An 8,283-nucleotide genomic window follows, 5' to 3' on the forward strand; every position below is an offset into this window, starting at 1 on the left:
CTTAGGAGCCAGAGGTCATGGGTTTGAATACTGACTCCGCCACTTGTCATCTGGGTAACTGTGGGCAAGTCACTTCACTTCTCTGGGCCTCAGTTCCCTCATATAGAAAATGGGGATGAAGACTGTGAACCTCACGTGGGACAACCTGATTACCCTGTATCTACCCCAGTGCTTAGAACAGTGCTCTGCACATAGTAAGTGCTTTACAAATACCAACATTATTATTATTACTCCCTTAGACTCTCAGGCCCATGTGGGACAAGAACAGAGTCTGATCTGATTATATGATAGCTCCCTCAGTGCCTAGTACAGTATTCCTCATAGTAAACACTTTAATGCACAAGTATTATCAATAATAGTATTACACATAGAGAGTTCATGCAAACTCCCCTGGATCGCACTGTTTTGTCATGGAACCACACACACCTCTGGTAATTTAATAACCTTCAATCCTTAGAAACTGCTGCTGGCTTCTGAGACAAGAATGTGAGGATCCCCACTGGACCTGCATTTCCTGCTGGGAAAAGGGAAGAGGGTAGTTGTAATGGTTGTCCCTGATGTGCTTGTCAGTGCCTGTGGTAGCATACCTATTGCCATTTCTACATGTAGGCATAGGAAGAGTGTGACTATCTGTAACAGTTACATGGAATGGTCTTATAGTCAATTGTATATTGAATTATTTATTCAGCTAATGAACCTCCCACATTTGCTCTAATACCTGCCATATCCTTATTTTTCCTTCTGCTCACATTCATTGTACATTATTTTTACCTGTCTCCCCTCTTAGGTTGTAAGCTACTCGTGAACAAAGGATGTGAGTTTGGCTTCTGAAAATGAGTATTTGGAATGTGCTAGAGTGTGAGACTAGTGCCAGCTGATTCCATAGAGTTCAGGTCTTCACCTTGGGATGCTTTGTTCCTCCCCAGGGACTCCAGGGACCAATTATTTGGAGAGAGCTCTGATCTTTTTATTGATGATCTATTACATTGTGGTTCCACAACAGAGCAGTGTGTTCCAGGACAGTTTGCATTCCCAGTGCTTGGAACAATACTTGACACACAATAAGCATTTAATAAATATCATCATCATCATGACCTCTCTGGGGGCTATTAGTACTGCTATCAATAATACTTGTGGCATTTGTTAAGTGTTTATTATGAGAAGCATTGCACTAGGCACTGAAGGAGCTACAAGACAAGCATCCATGACGAAGCCTGAGCTTCCGTAAAGAAGCACCTGCAGTGTGTTCTGGACAGATCCCAGGAACCAGCTTTGGCTCCCCAGTGTGTCAGTCTGGAGACTCCATCCCAATCACACCTTGCACTGCCCTAGCTGAAAGAGAAAAAAACTTACAGCGCCTATAAAATATTCAGAAAGTAGAGGTGTATGATGCTTTATCAGTAAGCTCTGTCTGTGCATATGACTCAGACCCTGAACTGAAAAGAGATTGCAATTCTGTTCCTTTAGCTACTGTGTGCCCCTGCTTTCATTTATATTTTGTGTATTTGTTCTTGGTTTTAAGTTATCTTAGTATGCTATTGTTTCATCACTCAGTATGTCTGTCACCAGTCCCTCTCCCTGCTTTATAAGAGTTCAGCCAGAGAAGGGCCAGGGAACTTTATCTAATTCCCACCAGTGTTTTAATAATAACTGTGGTATTTGTTGTGTGCTTACATGTTCCAAGGACTGTACTAAGTGCTGGGGTAGATACAAGGTAATTGGGTTGGACACAGTCCCTATCCTACATCGGGGGGGGGGGGGGGGGTCACATTCTTAATCCACATTTGAAAGATAAGGGAATTGAGGCCCAGAGAAGTGAAGTGACTTGCCCAAGGTCACACAGAGACAAGTGGCAGATCTGGGATTAGAACCCACAACCTTCTGACTCCCAGGCCCGTATTCTATCCACTAGACTATGCTGTTTCTTCTGTGTGCTCTTTCCCAGTGCATAGTACAGTGCTGAGCACAAGGTAATCACTTCAACATTATTTCTGCAATTGAGGCAGAGCTGAATTCCAAACCAGAGTCTAAGAGATTATGTCAACACAATTTAAATCTTGGCACCTTGGAAAATTTTAGCTCTAGGTTTTAGAATCCTTCCCAGGGAATGAAGGATCTTTAGAAAAAGAAAGAAATCCACCTGGTGTTTAAAGAACACCTTCGTTTCCTATCCTGCAACCTTCTGTAAGGGCTCTCTGGGTATTTTAGCATGATACTTGCTGATGGCTTTATGATTATGAGAGTTGCATACTGTGCATCAGAAAACCTCAAATAACCATAAGCCTTTCCAGCTCAATGGCTTCTCTGGCCAGAATAAAATCCCTTTAATGGTTCAGTAGCAACAGAAATCAAAGTAATAAGAAGATGAGATTATTGAGCCCTGGAAGTTCACAAACATCCTGCTCCTGCCCTTTCTCAGAAAACTCAACTAAACTGGTAAATCAGCCCTTTGAAGGTATTGAACAATCAAACTATTAGAGCTATTTCCCTGAACAGACAGGTAGGAAGAATGCCTCAGAACAGTATATTCCCTCTTTGACTTCCAAAGGCTGAAACACATCAGTCTGAATGGAAAAATATTTGGCTTCCCTTCCTATCACCATTAACAAAACAACCATCCTCCCCTTTCTTCAAGCCTGTAATCTTAGCATTATCCTTAGTTCCTCCCTCTCTTTCTACTCCCATATTGGATCTGTCACCAAATCCGGTTGATTCTTCTCTATAACAACTCCAGATTCTGCCCCTTTCATTTCATCCAAACCACCACTCCACACATCCTGGCCTTTGTCATACCCCACCTCAGTTACTGCACCAGCCTCCTCACAGATGTGCCTGCTTCCAGTCTCTCCCTTCTCCAGTCCATCAGCTACTTAGATCACTTTTCCTCAAGCATCATTCTGTTCCCATTTCCCTGATCCTTAAAAAATTCCAGTGGTTGTTCACTCCTCTTTGACTCAAACAGAAATTCCTTATTATTGACTTTAAGGACTCAATCAGCTCTCTTAAGCAATTAATCAATCAATGGTATTTATTGAGTGCATACTGAATTCAGAATATTGTACTAAGATCTTGGGAGAGTAATAATAATGTTGGTATTTGTTAAGCGCTTATTATGTGCAGAGCACTATTCTAAGCACTGGGGTAGACACAAGGGAATCAGGTTGTCCCACGTGGGGCTCACAGTCTTAATCCTCATTTTACAGATGAGGTAACAGGCACAGAGAAGTTAAGTGACTTGCCCACAGTCACACAGCTGACAAGTGGCAGAGCTAGGATTCGAACCCATGATCTCTGACTCCAAAGCCCGTGCTCTTTCCATTGAGCCACACTGCTTAGACATGTTCCCTGCCCACCACAAGCTTAGAGTCTCCCCTCCTATTTATTCTCTCAGCACTCCCACAGCACCGCTGCTCACATGCTTTACTCCTCTCAAGCCATCCTACTCATTGTGTCTCGTTCTCAACCCTTTGCTGCCAACCTCTTAATCTTTCATTTTCAATCTTTCATTTTCCCTCCCAGCAATCCCTCCAGTTTTTACTTTAGCATGTTCAGTTCAGTTTTAAGCCCTTGGGCTCTCACACTCTATGTTACACTTATGTGTATATCTTTATATCTCATTGCCTCCTCTTATATGTCATTTATTTTGGTGTCTGTCTTCCTTGCTAGGCTCCAATACCCTTGAGCATATGGATCATGTCCTCTAGCTCTATTGTACTCTACCAAGTGCTTAGTATAGTGCTCAGCACAGATTAAGTGCTTAGTAAATACTAGCCAGAATTCTGTTTTTCCATGCTAGACTTCTAAATGACTAAATAGTCTCTGACACTTGCACAAGCTCCTACTTTCCTTCATCAATCGATTTCATTTATTGAACACTTAGACTGTGAGACCACTGTTCTGAGCTCTTGGGAGAGTACAATGGAGCTAATGGACATTATTTCAGCCTTAAAGGAGTTTACAGTCTAGTGGGAGAGAGAGAAACTAAAATAAATTACAGGTATGGGGAGGCAACAGAGTTCAAAGATATGTTCATAAGTGCTACAGGGGTATTCAGGAAGGAGATGAATACCTAAGTGACCAAGTGATGTGAAAGTTCCACAGTGTTAATAGGAGGCAGAAAAAAGGAGGGAGAGATGAGAGATTAATCAGGGAAGGCCTCCTGGAGGAAATGTAATTTTAGTTGGGCTTTGAGGATACAGCGAGTAGTGAAATGAAAAACGAGGAAGTCCCAGGCAGGAGGGTGGGTATGAGCAAAAACTCGGTGGCAAGGGAGATGAGAACAAGGGACAGTGCATTGATTGGTTTGAGAAGAGCAAAATATGTGAGCTGGAACTTATTGAGCACCTTAAAGCCAGTGACCAGGACTTTCTGTTTGATGCAGAGATGGACGGAAAAACTTGGAAGGATTTTGAAGAATGGGAGATGTGCTCAGATGTTTTAGAAAAATGACATAGACAGTGGAGTGAAGTATAGACTAGAGCAGCAGGGCCTAGTGGAAAGAGCACAGCTGCCCGGGAATCAGTGGACTTGCGTTCTAATCCCACCTCCACCACTTGTCTGCTGTGTTATTTGGGGCATATCACTTAACTTCTCTGTGCCTCAATTCCCTCAGCTGCAAAATGGTGATTCAATACCAGTTTATCTTGTATCCACCCCGGTACTTACTATAGTGCTTGACACAAAGTAAGCACTGAACAAATACCATAGACTATTATTGCTATTATTATTATTATAGAGGGGAGAAGCTGGAAGCTGATGGAATAGTTATTGTCATGAAATGACAAGTGCTTGCCTAGTATGGTGATGGCTTGTATGACAAGGAAGGGTCTGGAAATGTGAAGAAGGAACCAAAACCATTTGGTGATTGACAGAATATACAGATTGAAGGAGAAAAGAAAGTCAAGGATAATTCCATGATTTGGGGATTGAGAGATGATGGTGTTTTCATCAGAGATGGGAAATTTAGGATAAGATTTGCAATGGAAGATAAGGAGTTCTGTTTTGACATCAACACAGACCTCCTTGGTCTTTTATTATAAGAGTTATATCCTAGGGCTCTCCACCCCAACTGCATCTTGCATCTCAGGTCTCTAGGTTTTCTTTCTCTTCTTATCTTTAGGGACTCTCAGCTTCCCAGGGGTTGGCAGAGGTCCTGGATGTTTTGGGGTGAAGTAAAACTTATAGATATTCACAACCTCTGAGGCAAATCAATCAAATAATAAATCAATCCATCATATTTATTGATGTTTACTGTGTGCAGAGCACTATACTAATTACTGGGAAGAGTACAACAGAGATAATAATAATAATAATCATGGTATTTGTTAAGTGCTTACTATGTGCCAAGTATTGATCTAAGCACTGCAGTAGATACAAGGTAAGCAGGATGTCCCATGTGGGGCTCACCGTCTTAATCACCATTTTACAGATGAAACAACTGAGGCACAGAGTAGTGAAGTGGTTTGCCCAAGGTCAAACATCAGACAAGTGGTGGAGTCGGAATTAGCACCCACGTCCTCTGACTCCCAAGCCCGTGTGCTTTCCACTAAGCCACGCTGCTTCTCCATTTAGGGAGAGTTGGTAACCTGCTCCCTGACCACAAGGAACTCACAGAGAAGGAGAGACAGACTTTGAAATACATTACAGATAAAATTATTATTATTATGATAATTATGGTATTTGTTAAGTGCTTACTATGTGCCAGGCACTGGACTAAGCGTTGGGATGGATACAAGTGAATCAGGTTGGGCACAGTTCCCAAGCCACACAGGGCTCACAGTCTCAATCCCTATTTGACAGATGAGATAACTGAGGCCCAGAGAAGTGAAGTGACTTACCCAAGGTCACATAGCATGCAAGTGGTGGAGCCAGGATTAGAACCCATGACCTCTGATTCCCAGGCCTGTGGTCTACCCACTATGCTAGGCTTCTTCTCTGCATGAGTACTGTGGGACTGAGGATGGGGTGAATAAAAGATATACAGATCCAAGTGCAAGGGTGATACAGAAGGGAGAGGGAGTAGGAGAAATGAGGGCTTAGTGAAGGAAGGCCTCTTGGAAGAATTATGAGGCAAAGAAAGTTGTTCTCCCAAAGAGACAGACAGACAGACAGACACACACACACACACACACACACAGAGGCACACACACCCTCAATCAGGAAAACCTACAGTTCCCATTCTCCCAGGTGTTGACAAATCAAATAGGAGAACAATACTTATAGTTCCATGAGAGCATCTGGCAGAAGAACCTTTCTTATTTACATGTTTGGTATACCCAGGAGAAGCAGGCTATAAGGAAATAAAGTGCTCAGAGAATATTGGGTGATTTGCCCCATGACTCCTCCCTCTCCTGCCCTGTTTTCTAGCAGGACAATCAGCACTCTGGATATATATTGAGAGTGTGGGAAATGGTGCAGTACCTGTGGCAAGCAGTGGAGGTGAGGAAGGCATTAAAGATAGGAACGAAGGCAAGGAGAGAAAGTGAGTTGAAATGAGTTTTCCCATCAGCCTACCAACTTCTCTAGAAATCATAGAGGGCAAAAACATTAATAAACCTGATAAATAATCATTCATGACCCCTTGACCAATTCTGAGAGATATCTTCCCAGTGTCTATTCATCAACATATGAGGCAAGAGCAACTCCAGGAAGGACAATTGCCCTTCATGCTTCGAACATTCATAGTTATTCTGAGAATAGAGAGAATTCTCCCCTGGTCAGGGTTTCAAGAGTTCCGAATGGATGGAGGAGAGCAGGGAATGAGGTGTGCAGTTCTGTTCCTTGCACTGTTCCAGGCATAGTTGGTAGCTAGAAATGAGCAATCAGATTTAGGAGACTAATGCCCATGACCATTATGGTAAATTCAATGTTTCTGGGTGTTCAGATGGTATATTTGTTTCAATCCAGTCAAGAAACTAACGAAGCATCATGCATCATTAAGCTGGACAAGGCGATGATAAATAGCATTGTTATGTGCCTATGGTTGCTAGGCTGCTGAAGGCCCTAAATTGGCAACTCTCATTATTTCCAGTCGTCCAGACAGACAAGATGCTAAATGACTGTCAATGCAATTGTTAGAGACTAAGGACAATGGAGGAAACATCAGTTCACACCCAGAGCACTTTACAAGGGCCTGTCTGGGCCATAATGGGTTTCTTTGACTTCAGTATCCTCATGAGCACAGTCAGTCAGTCAGTAAACCAATTGTATTTATTGATCGATTACTGTATGCAGAGCACTGTACTAAGTGCTTGGGAGTTTACAATATAAAAAATATAATAGGCACATTTCCTGCCCACAATGAGCTTCCAGTTTAGAGGGGGAGGCAGACATTAATATAAATAAATAAATTACAGATATGTGCATAACTGCTGTGGGCTCAAAGGGTGGATGAATACAGGGAGCAAGTCAGGGTGAGGTAGGAAGGAGTTGAAGAAAAGGAAAAAAAGGGCTTAGTCAGGGAAGGCATCTTGGAGGAAATTTGCCTTCAATAAGCCTTTGAAGGTGGTGAGAGTAATTGTCTGATATGAGGAGGGAGGGTATTCCAGGCCAGAGGTAGGGTTTGGGCAAAAGGTCATCAGCGAGATAGACAAGATTGAAGTACACTGAGGTTAGCATTAGAGGAATGAAGTGGGGGGTCTGGGTTGTAGTAGGAGAGTAAAGAGGTGAGGTGGGAGGGAGTAAGGTTATTGAAGTGCTTTAAAGCAGATGGTAAGGAGTTTCTGTTTGATGCAGAGATGGATGGGCAACCACTAGAGTTTCCTGAGGAGTGGGGAAACAGCCCAACGTTTCCATAGAAACATAATCTGGGCACAAGATCTGCTTTGTGGCCATGGACAAGTCACTTAATTTCTTTAGACCTCTGTTTCCTTATCTGTAAAATGGGGATTCAATTCCTTTTCTCTCTCCTACTTAAACTGTGAGCCTCATATGGAAAAGAGACTTTGACCTGATTATCTTGTAGCTACTCCAGAGCTGAGTACAGTGCTTGGGGCATAGTAAATGCTTAACAAATACCACAGTTATTAACATTATTATTAACTGAAGAACAGGGCCCCTGTCTAATTCCCACCTTCACTTTCTTTCCCAGAGCTTAGTTCAGGGCTCTACACACAGTAAGTGTTAAAAAAAACCCAACTGTTTCTACTACCATTATTATTCTCTTCAAATGTTTTGTATCAGGCTAGGCAGAAAAAGCTCATCCTCAAGACTGTAAGCTCATTATGGGTAGGGAATGTGTCTGTTGTTGTACTGAACTCTTCCAGGCTATTACAGTGCTCTGTA

The sequence above is a fragment of the Ornithorhynchus anatinus genome, chromosome 3, assembly GCF_004115215.2.
Source record: "Ornithorhynchus anatinus isolate Pmale09 chromosome 3, mOrnAna1.pri.v4, whole genome shotgun sequence".
NCBI lineage: Eukaryota > Metazoa > Chordata > Mammalia > Monotremata > Ornithorhynchidae > Ornithorhynchus > Ornithorhynchus anatinus.